Consider the following 12,466-nt stretch of genomic DNA (forward strand, 5'->3'; position numbering starts at 1 on the left):
GATTTGATAAAAACCACTCAATTTAGCTCAAGATAACCCATAAAATAGTGGTTTATCAATCTCTCCACACTTAAATATTAGCATGTCCTCATGCTAAGCTCAAGAGAAACTACAAAGCAGTGAAGAGGAATGGTAGAAATTATAAAATGCAACCTATCTATATGAATGCAACTAAATGCAAAATGCTTTTACCTACTTGGTTAAAAGTAAACAGATTCTCCAAGACAAACATAAACTGTATTCCACTAATTTAAATCACAAAATAAAGTACAAGTGAACTTACAAGAAGAAAATAGCTCATAAAAGCCGGGAACAAAGAATCGAGCATCGAACCCTCACTGGTAGTGTATATGCTCTAATCACTCAAGTGTTTAAGGTTCAATTCTCTCAATTCTCTACTAACCTTACTTTCTAAGGCTTGCTCTCTTCTACCAATCAACAAATAATTTGATGCACAAATACACATATCAAGAGGTCTTTTAAGGATTGTAATGGGGTTAGGGTCAAGGTAGGATTGTATTTGGTCAAGTGGACTAAAATTTGAATCCTTAATTTACTTAAACTTTTCACCTAACTTAAGCCAATCCATATAATCAGAATATAAAACCTAATTATCCATTAACTATGTTTTGCTACATATTCATGCATCCCAATTTGAGTACAACTCATATGCATTGCTAACACCATTTACTTTGGGGCATTTTGTCCCATTTTTATTATTTGCTCTTTTTTTTCTCAATGCATATGATTAAATTATTGAATACAATAATATGTGCTCAACTATTGTTTTGCACATTTTCACAAGAATATACAACACCCAATTCTTAAACCAAATGTTTCCAAACCCAACTTTTCCACACTTATATCATGAACACTCTCACTAGTCTAAGCTAACCAAGAATTCAAATTAAGGACATTATTATTTTCCACTTAGGGTTAGTGATGAGCTATAGTAAAGAACAAATGGGTAAAATAGGCTCAACATTGGTTTGCAAAGGATAATGAAAGGGTAAGGCCATATGGGTATATAAGCTCAGTGAAACAAAGCCTCAATCATATAAATGCATACATACATCAAACAATGGAATATAGAATTAAGCAAGACAAAGATCACAATTTTAGAGAGAATAACACACACTAAAAAAAATAAAATATTGGTTGATAAAATGCAACCAATCGAATAGGCTCAAAATCTCACTGGTTTTGTGTGGATGCTTTTCTCTAAAGATTGTGTAGGTGGACTTTTCTAGAGCTAAAGAAGCCCAATTGGCGCGCTCTCAATTGTTTTGGAAAGTAGACATCTTGGGCTTTCCAGCAATATATAATAGTCCATACTTTGTCCGAGATTTGATGGCCCAAACTGACGTTAAACGCCAGCCAGAGACCCTTTTTTGGCGTAAAATGCCAGAACTGGAGTTAAACACCCAAACTGGCACCCAAGCTGGCGTTTAACTCCAAGAATGGCCTATGCATGTGAAAGCTTTAATGTTCAGCCCAAGCACACACCAAGTGAGCCCCGGAAGTGGATTTCTGCACTATCTGCACTTAGTTACTCATTTTTTGTAAACGTAAGTTACTAGTTTAGTCTAAAAACTACTTTTAGAGATTCATTTTGTAACTCATGACATTTTACATCTCATATTGTATCTTCTATGACATGAGTCTCTAAACCCCATAGGTGGGGGTGAGGAGCTCTACTGTGTCTCAATGGATTAATGTAATTACTATTGTTTTCTATTCAATCACGCTTGATTCTGTTCTAAGATACTCACTCGTACTTTAATATAGAGAATATGATGATCCGTGATACTCATTATCATTCTCAAACTTATGAACGTATGCTTGACAACCACTCCCGTTCTACCTGAGCTCAACGTAGTCATTGGGCGACAGCTTGAGTGCGTATCTCTTAGGTCTCTAATCCACGGACCGAGTCCGTGGGATTAGAACTTTCGTGGTAGAGGCTAGAACCAATTGGCAGCATTCTGAGATCCGAAAAGTCTAAACCTTATCTGTGGTATTCCGAGTAGGATCTGGAACGGGATGACTGTGACGAACTTCAAACTCACGAATGTTTGGCACAGAGACATTGTGAAAAAGGATAGAGAGATCCTATTCTGACACAAGTGAGAACCGACAGATGATTAGCCGTGCGATAGCTGGACCTAGTATTTTTCATCCAAGACGAGAGATCCGACAGTTGATTAGCCGTACAGAAACCGTGCCTGGTATTTTTCATCCGAGAGGATGATGGTAGCCATTGACAACAATGATCCACCAACATACAGCTTGCCATTGAAGGAAGCCATGCGTGTTTGGAGAAGAAGACAGTATGAAAGCAGAGATTCAGATGACAGAGCATCTCCGGAACCTCAACCTGTTCCTCATTACTGAATCACAAGTACCATTTATTTCATGTTATTTACTTTTCATAAACAAAATCATTTTTATCATTAATCTCCTGACTAAGATTTACAAGATAACCATAGCTTGCTTCAAGCCGACAATCTCCGTGGGATCGACCCTTACTCACGTAAGGTATTACTTGGATGACCCAATGCACTTGCTGGTTAGTTGTGCGGAGTTGTGAAGAGTGTAATCACAATTTCGTGCACCAAGTTTTTGGCGCCGTTGCGGGGGATTGTTCGAGTTTGGACAACTGACGGTTCATCTTGTTGCTTAGATTAGGAAAAATTTATCTTTTTTTTTAGAGTCACTAAAATTGAGTATTCTATTATTGTTTTTGTTAAAATTTTAAAATCCTTGTTTTCTTTTTCTAGATTTTTTTCCAAAATTTTTAATAAATAGAAGAAAAAAACTAATAAACTAATGATTGAGTCTTCTGTTTGAGTTTAGTTTCATGTTTTAAGTTTGGTGTCAATTGCATGTTTTTATTTTCCTTCAATTTTTTGAATTGTATGTTATTTTTATTCCTTATATTTTTAATTACATGTTCTTAGTTCTTTCTTGATCTTCAAATTGTTCTTGATAATTTTCCTTATTTGATCTTTAAATTTTCTTGTTTGATGTTTTTTGTTGTTTATCTTCTACATTTTCGAACAATTATTGTCCAAAGTATAAAAATTTTTAAGTTTGGTGTTTTTTTAGTCCTTATTTCCTTAAAAATTTTCAAAATTTGTTCTTGGTGTTCATCTTGATCTTCAGAGTGTTCTTAGTGTTCATCTTGACATTCAAAGTTTTCTTGTTTGTTTTCTTTGTTTTGATCTAAAAATTCTAAGTTTGGTGTCATTTTATTGTTTTTCTCTTTCCTCATTAAATTAAAAAAATATCTTTTCTCTTTATTTTAATTGAATTTTTGAAATTTACATTAAAAAAATTCAGATTTTTATTTTAAAATTTTTATCTTATCTTATCTTAGTTTTAAATTTCAAAATTCAAATCTTTTTCAAAAATCATATCTTTTTCAAAATCTTTTCTTATCTTATTTCAAATTCAAATTTCAAATTTCAATTAAATTCCAAAATTCAAAATTTAAATTTAAATCTTAAAAATCAAACCTTTTTAAAATTTAAATCTTTTTCAAATCTTTATCTTATATTGTTGACTTTTTCAAAATTCAAAATTCAAAATTTAAAATTCAAATTTCAAATTTCAAAATTTAAAATTCAAAATTTAATTTTCAAATTTAAAATTTAAATTTCAAAACTTTTTAATTTAAAAACTTATCTTTTCTTAAATTCCTTATCTTCTCTTACCTAACTTATCTTATCTTTTCTTTTATTTATTTTCTTACAAGTATCTTTAATTTTAAGACATATCTTTTTCAAAAACTTCCTAACCACTTTCTCTCTCTCCATTTTTCGAAATCAGCTATAGAAGCCCAATTGGCGCACTCTCAATCGCATTGGAAAGTAGACATCTTGGGCTTTCTAGCAATATATAATAGTCCATACTTTGCCCGAGATTTGATGGCCCAAACTGGCGTTCAAAGTCAGCCTAAAATATCTTGGTGTAAAATGCCCAAAATGGCACCAGAATTGGAGTTAAACGCCCAAACTGTCACCAAAGCTAGCGTTTAACTCTAGGAAAAGCCTAAGCATGAAAAAGCTTCAATGCTCAGCCCAAGCACACACCAAGTGGGCCCCGGAAGTGGATTTCTGCACTATCTGCACTTTGTTACTCATTTTCTGTAAACCTAGATTACTAGTTTAGTATAAAAACTACTTTTAGTGATTTATTTGAGAGTCTTTTTGACCATCTAGCTTATTATCTTTTGATTATTGTTCACGTTTGGAGGCTGGCCTCACGGTCATTCCTAGACCTTTTCACCTATGTATTTTCTACGGTGGAGTTTCTACACCCCATAGATTAAGGTGTGGAGCTCTGCTGTTCTTCATGAATTAATACAAGTACTATTATTTTTCTATTCAACTTACGCCTACTTCTTCTCCAAGATATACTCTCGTACTTAATTCAGTTAAGTCAGAATGAAGGGGTGACCCGTGACAATCACCCAATCTTCGTTACTCGCTTAGCCAAGATCGCGTGCCTGACAACCACAAAGCGATCTACACGATGTGCAACGTAGTCATTGGACGACAACCGGAGTATATTCTCTTGGGTTCACAATCAACGAATCACATTTTCTCTCCTGACAATAGAGCATCTGAATCTAAGATTAGAACCTTTGTGGTATAGGCTAGAACCATTGGCAGCATTCCTGAGATCCGGAAAGTCTAAACCTTGTCTGTGGTATTCCGGGTAGGATCTGGGAAGGGATGACTGTGACGCGCTTCAAACTTGCGAATGTTGGGTGCAGTGACAGTGTGCAAAAGGACAATGGTCCTATTCTGACGCTAGCAGGAACCGACAGATGATTAGCCGTGCGGTGACAGCGCATATGGATTTGTTTTCATCCGAGAGGATCATACAGCTTGCCATGGAAGGAGGTAACGCATGGTTGGAAGAAGGCAGTAGGAAAGTAGAAGTTCAGAAGCAACAAAGCATCTCCAGACGCTTATTTGAAATTCCCACCAATGAATCACATAAGTATTTCTATCTTATCTTCTGTTTTATTTATATTTTAATTATCGAAACCTCATAACCATTTGAATCTGCCTGACTGAGATTTACAAGGATGACCATAGCTTTCTTCAAGCCAACAATCTCCGTGGGATCGACCCAGTGCACTTGCTGGTTAGTTACGCGGAGTTGTGAAGAAGTGTTGAGACCACGTCATGCGCACCAAGTTTCTGGCGCCGTTGTTGGGGAACAAACAATTCACGTACCAAGTTTTTGGCACCATTGCCGGGGATTGTTCGAGTTTGGACAACTGACGATTTATCTTGTTGCTCAGATTAGGTACTTTTATGTTTATGTTTAAGTTTTTTGTATTTATTCTTTTAATTTCGAAAAAAATTCAAAAAAATATATTTGTTCTTTAGAATTTTTAAGAATGAATTCTAGAGTTTCAGATGATATGTGAAGCCTAGATGGCTGTCAAGCCATGTCTAAATTCTTTTGGACCGAGGCTTCCACTTATCATTGCAGGAGCTTTTTGATTCCCATCAATTTGGTTGTTGTATATAATGCTCTGCTGAAGCTTGGCTGGCCATTTGGCCATGTCTAATCTTTTGGACCGAGCTTTCACATAAAGCTTGGCTGGCTATTTAGCCATGTCTAAATCTTTGGACCGAAGCTTTAGACTAACATTGCATGATTCCTAGAATTCCTATTAAAAATTTTGAATTTATTTATTTTCTCTTTTTCCAAATAATTTTCAAAAAATACAAAAAAAATTAATAAAACCATAAAAATAAAAAATATTTTGTGTTTCTTGTTTGAGTCTAGTGTCAAATTTTAAGTTTGGTGTTAATTGCATTTTTTTAATTTTCTTAAAATTTTCGAAAATTCATGCATGTGTTCTTCATTGATCTTCAAGTTGTTCTTGATGATTGTCTTTGTTTGATCTTTACATTTTCTTATTTTGTGTCTTTTCTTATTTTTCATATCCATTCTTGAATTATCAGTGTCTATAGAATAAAAATTTTAAGTTTGGTGTCTTACATGTTTTTCTTTTCTTAAAAATTTTCAAAAATATGTTCTTGGTTTTCATCATGATCTTCAAAGTGTTCTTGGTGTTCATCTTGGCATTCAAAGTGTTCTTGCATGCATTTTTAGTTTTGATCTTAAATTTTTATGTTTTGTGTTATTTTAGTGTTTTTCTCTCTACCCCTTAAAATTCAAAAAAATTAAAAAAAAAAATATCTTTCCCTTATTTCACTCATAATTTTCAAAATTTTGAATTGATTTAGTCATAAAGTTTTAAAAATTTAGTTGTTTCTTGTTAGTCAAGTCAAAATTTCAAATTAAAAATTCTATCTTTTTCAAATCTTTTTCAAAAATCACATCTTTTTCATTTTTTTCGAAAATTTTTTAAATTGATTTTCAAAATCTCTTTCTTATTTTATTTTATATTTTCATAATTAATGTTAACAATTAATATTTAGATTCAAAAATTTTTAAGTTGTTACTTGCCTATTAAGAAAGGATCAATCTTTAAATTCTAGAATCATATCTTTTAGTTTCTTGTTAGTCAAGTAATCAACTTTAATTTTCAAAAAAAAATCAATTTTTTTTAATTTCCTTTTCAAATCTTTTTCAAAATAGATTTCAATCATATCTTTTTCAAAACTTAATTTCAAAATCTTTTTCCAACTTCTTATCTTTTCAAAATTGATTTTCAAATCTTTTTCAATTAATTAACTACTTGGCTTTTTGTTTGATTTTAAAAGATTTCTATTTCAATCATATCTTTTTCAAAACCACCTAACTACTTTTCTCTCTCCAATTTTCGAAAATCACTAACCACTTTTTCAGAAATCTTTTTAATTAATTAATTAATTTATTTAGTTTTCAAATTTTATTTTATTTCTTCCCTTAAATTTCAAATACTAACCAATAATTAAAATAAAAACAAAAATATTTTCCTTTTATTTTAATTTAAAATTTGAATACTCTCTATACTGTGACATAGAGGATTCTTATTCTTTTCTGTTCTCTTCTTTTTCATATGAGCAGGAGCAAGGATAAGAACATTCTTGTTGAAGCTGATCCGGAACCTGAAAGGACTCTAAGAGAAGCTAAGGCACAACACTCAGGAGAGGACCTGACAAATTTTTTCAAAAAAGAAGAAGAGATGGTCGAACCCAACAACAATGGTGGAGATGCAAGGAAGATGCTTGGTGTCTTTATTGCTCCCTCTTCTGACTTCTGTGGAAGGAGCATCTCAATTCCTGCAATTGGAGCAAACAACTTTGAGCTTAAGCCTCAATTAGTTTCTCTGATGCAGCAGAATTGCAAATTTCATGGACTTCCATTGGAAGATCCTCATCAGTTCTTAGCTGAATTCTTGCAAATCTGTGACACTGTTAAGACTAGTGGGGTTAATCCTGAGGTCTACAGACTTATGCTTTTCCCCTTTGCTGTAAGAGACAATGCTAGGACATGGTTGGACTCACAACCTAAAGATAGCCTGAACTCTTGGGAAAAGTTGGTCAATGCTTTCTTGTCCAAAATTCATTCCACCTCAAAAGTTGAGCAAGCTTAGAGTGGAAGTCCAAACCTTCAGACAGAAGGAAGGTGAATCCCTCTATGAAGCTTGGGAAAGATACAAGCAATTGATCAGAAGGTGTCCTTCTGACATGTTTTCAGAATGGAGCATCATATGTATATTCTATGATGGTCTGTCTGAATTGTCCAAGATGTCATTGGACCACTCTGCTGGTGGATCTCTTCAATTCAAGAAGACGCCTACAGAAGCCCAGGAACTCATTAAAATGGTTGCAAATAACCAGTTCATGTACACTTTTGAAAGGAATCCTGTGAATAATGGACAACTCAGAAGAAAGGAGTTCTTGAGATTGATACTCTGAATGCCATATTGGCTCAGAACAAAATATTGACTCAGCAAGTCAATATGATTTCTCAGGGTCTGTCTGGAATGCAAGCTGCATCAGGCAGTACTAAGGAGGCTTCCTCTGAAGAAGAAGCCTATGACCCTGAGAATCCTGCAATGGCAGAGGTGAATTACATGGGGGAATCCTATGGAAACACCTACAATCCTTCATGGAGGAATCATCCTAATATCTCATGGAAGGATCATCAGAAGCCTAATCAAGGCTTCAATAATAATAATGGTGGAAGAAACAGGTTTGTCAATAGCAAACCTTTCCCATCATCTTCTCAGCAATAGATAGAGAATTCTAAGCAGAGCCATTTTGACTTAGCAACTGTAGTCTTTGATCTATCTAAGACCACTCTCAGTTTCATAAATGAAGCAAGGTCCTCCATTAGAAATTTGGAGGCACAAGTGGGTCAGCTGAGTAAAAGAGTTACTGAAATCCCTCCTAGTACTCTCCTAAGCAATACATAAGAGAATCTAAAAAGGCAGTAATTTCCAGTGAGAAAGACCTCAATGGACATCCACTGGCCTCCAAGGAGTTCCCTAATGAGGAACCAAAGGAATCTGAGGCTCATATAGAGACCATAGAGATTTCACTGAACTTACTGTTGCCATTCATGAGCTCTGATGAGTATTCTTCCTCTAAAGAGGATGAAGATATTGCTGAAGAGCAAGTTGCTCAATATCTGGGAGCAATCATGAAGCTGAATGCCAAGCTATTTGGTAAAGAGACTTGGGAGGATGAACCCCCATTGCTCATCAATGAACTAAATGATCTGGTTCAACTAAAATTTCCTCAGAAAAAATAGGATCCTGGAAAGTTCTTAATACCTTGTACCATAGGCACCATAACCTTTGAGAAGGCTCTGTGTGACCTTGGTTCAAGTATAAACCTCATGCCCCTCTCTGTAATGGAGAAACTAGAGATCTTTGAGGTACAAGCTGTAAGAATCTCACTAGAGATGGCAGACAATTCAAGGAAACAGGCTTATGGACTTGTAGAGGATGTCTTGGTGAAGGTTGAAGGCCTGTACATCCCTGCTGATTTCATAATCCTAGACACTGGGAAGGATGAGGATGAATCCATCATCCTAGGAAGACCCTTCCTAGCCACAGCAAGAGCTGTGATTGATGTGGACAGAGGAGAGCTAGTCCTTCAATTGAATGAGGACTACCTTGTGTTTAAGGCTCAAGGATCTTCTTCTGTAACCATGGAGAGGAAGCATGAAAAGCTTCTCTCAATACAGAGTCAAACAAAGCCCCCACACTCAACTTCTAAGTTTGGTGTTGGGAGGCCAACATCAAGCTCTGAATCTCCATGAAAGCTCTCTAAGAGCTTCACTGTCAAGCTATTGACATTAAGGAAGTGCTTGTTGGGAGGCAACCCAATGTTATTTATTTATATTTATTTATTTTCCATTGCTATTTAATGTTTTCTTTAGGTTGATGATCATGTGAAGTCACAAAAACAACAAAAAAAAAATCAAAAACAGAATGAAAAACAGCATTAAAAACAGCACACCCTGGAGGACAGACTTACTGGCGTTTAAACGCCAGTAAGGATAGCAGAATGGGCGTTTAACGCCCAGCCTGGCAGCATTCTGGGCATTAAATGCTAGAATGGGCAGTACTCTGGGTGTTTAATGCCAGAAAGGGCTGACTGGCATCTGGCTGGCGTTTAACGGCAGGAATAGGCAGCAGAGTGGCCTTTATTGCCAGGAAAGGTAGCAGAGCTAGTGTTAAACGCCAGAATTGGCACAGAATGGGCATTTGAATGCCAGAATGGTGCAGGGACTCAAATTCCTTAACACCTCAGGATCTGTGGACCCCACAGGATCCCTACCTACCCCACCTCTTCTTCTCTCCTCTTCACACCTTTCTATAACACTCTTCCCCAAACACCCTTGACCAATCCCATCAAAACCTCTTCCCCAAATACCATTGACCAATCCCATCAAAACCTCTTCCCCATAACCTCTTCACCACTCACATCCATCCATTATTAAACCCTACCTACCTCACCATTCAAATTCAAACCATTTCCTTCCTAAACCCACCCACACATGGCCGAATACCCTCTCTCCCTTACCCTATAAATACCCATCCTTACCATCTTCATCTTCACACAACATACACACAACTACCCCCTTGGCCGAACCACTCACCTCCCTCCATCTCCTCCACTTTGTCTTCTTCTCTTTATTTCTTTCTTCTTTTGCTCGAGGACGAGAAAACCTTCTAAGTTTGGTGTGGGAAAAGCTAAGCTTTTTGTTTTTCCATAACCATTAATGGCACCTAAGGCTGGAGAAACCTTTAGAAAGAGGAAAGGGAAGGCAATTGTTTCTGCCTCCGAGTCATGAGAGATGGAGAGATTCATCTCAAAGGTCCATCAAGACCACTTCTATGAAGTTGTGGCCAAGAAGAAGGTGATCCCCGAGGTCCCCTTCAAGCTCAAAAAGAGTGAATATCCGGAGATCCGACATGAAGTTCGAAGAAGAGGTTGGGAAATCCTCACCAACCCCATTCAACAAGTCGGGATCTTAATGGTTCAAGAGTTCTATGCCAATGCATGGATCACTAAGAACCATGACCAAAGTATGAACCCGAACCCAAAGAATTGGCTCACAATGGTTTGGGAGAAATACTGGGATTTTAGTCCGGAAAATGTGAGGTTAGCATGCAAGTTGCCAATGATGAAAGGAGATCCTCACCCTTTCACTAGAAGAGTCAACTTTGATCAAAGGTTGGACCAAGTCCTTATGGACATCTGTGTGGAAGGAGCTCAATGGAAGAGAGACTCAAGAGGCAAGCCGGTTCAATTAAGAAGGCTTGACCTCAAGCCCGTGGCTAGGGGATATTGGAGTTCATCCAACGCTCTATCATTCCTACTAATAATCGGTCTGAAGTTACAATAGACTGGGCTATCATGATCCATAGCATCATGAATGGAGAGGAAGTAGAAGTTCATGAGATCATATCCCTAGAACTCTACAAGGTGGCAGACAAGCCCTCCAGTTTGGCAAGGTTAGCCTTCCCTCATCTCATTTGCACCCTATGCAATTCAGCTGGAATTGTCATAGAGAAAGACATCCTCATTGAAGGAGACAAGCCCAGCACTAAGAAGAAGATAGAGCAAACAAGAGAGCCCACTCATGGACCTCAACAAGAGCATGAGGAAAGTCCTCATCATGAAATCCCTGAGATGCCTCAAGAGATGCACTTTCCTCCACAAAACTATTGGGAGCAAATCAACACCTCCTTAGGAGAATTGAGCTCCAACATGGGACAACTAAGGATGGAGCACCAAGAGAATTCCATCCTCCTCCATGAAATTAAAAAAGACCAAAGAACCATGAGGGAGGAGCAACAAAGGCAAGGAAGAGACATAGAGGAGCTTGGTGCACGAAATTGTGATCATCAATGACGCCAACAACTTGGTATGCACAATTGTAATCTCAACTCTTTATCACAACTTCGCACAACTAACCAGCAAGTGCACTGGGTCGTCCAAGTAATAAATCTTACGTGAGTAAGGGTCGATCCCACGAAGATTGTCGGCCTGAAGCAAGCTATGGTCACCCTGTAAATCTCAATCAGGCAGATTCAAATGGTTATGGTGAATTGATAATAAAAAAAGATAAATAAAATATAACTAGGATAGAGATACTTATGTAATTCATTGGTGAGAAATTCAGATAAGCGTATAGAGATGCTTTCGTTCCTCTAAACCTCTGCTTTCTTGCTGTCTTCATCCAATCATTCCTACTCCTTTCCATGGCAAGCATTATGTAGGGCATCACCGTTGTCAATGGCTATATCCCATCCTCTCTGTGAAAATGGTCCAATGCGTTGTCACTGCATTGCTAATCATCTGTCAGTTCTCAATCATACTGGAATAGGATTTACTATCCTTTTGCATCTGTCACTACGCCCAGCACTCGCGAGTTTGAAGCTCGTCACAGCCATCCCTTCCCAGATCCTACTCAGAATACCATAGACAAGGTTTAGACTTTCCAGATCTCAAGAATGGCCATCCATGGGTTCTAACTTATACCACGAAGATTCTAATATCTCGGACTCGGTCCTCTGTATTAGATATCTAAGAGATACTCATTCTAGCTTGTTTGCATGTAGAACGGAAGTGTTTGTCAGGCACGCGTTCATGGGTGAGAATGATGATGAGCGTCACATAATCATCATATTCATCATGTTCTTGGGTGCGAATGGATATCTTAGAGAAGGAATAAGCTTGAATTGAATAGAAAAATAGTAGTACTTTGTATTAATTCATGAAGAACAGCAGAGCTCCACACCTTAATCTATGGAGTGTAGAAACTCTACCGTTAAAAATACATAAGTGATAAGGTTCAGGCATGGCCGAATGGCCAGCCCCCAAACGTGATCTAAAAATCAAAAGATAATCCAATGATGTAAATACAATAGTAAAAAGTCCTATTTATACTAAACTAGTTACTAGGGTTTACAAAATTGAGTAAATGATGCAGAAATCCACTTCTGAGGCCCACTTGGTGTGTGCTTGGG

At 36.8% G+C, this 12,466-nt stretch overlaps 1 non-coding gene across 1 annotated transcript; it reads right to left on the reverse strand.

Moving 5' to 3' along the window:
- Positions 1-7,562: 7,562 nt before the first annotated feature.
- On the reverse strand, positions 7,563-7,666 carry LOC112761867 (small nucleolar RNA R71). Its single transcript, XR_003182239.1, has one exon. It is a non-coding gene; the product is annotated as a small nucleolar RNA R71 (small nucleolar RNA).
- Positions 7,667-12,466: the final 4,800 nt, after the last annotated feature.

Source organism: Arachis hypogaea, chromosome 16 (genome assembly GCF_003086295.3).
Source record: "Arachis hypogaea cultivar Tifrunner chromosome 16, arahy.Tifrunner.gnm2.J5K5, whole genome shotgun sequence".
In the NCBI taxonomy this organism is placed as follows: Eukaryota; Viridiplantae; Streptophyta; class Magnoliopsida; order Fabales; family Fabaceae; genus Arachis; species Arachis hypogaea.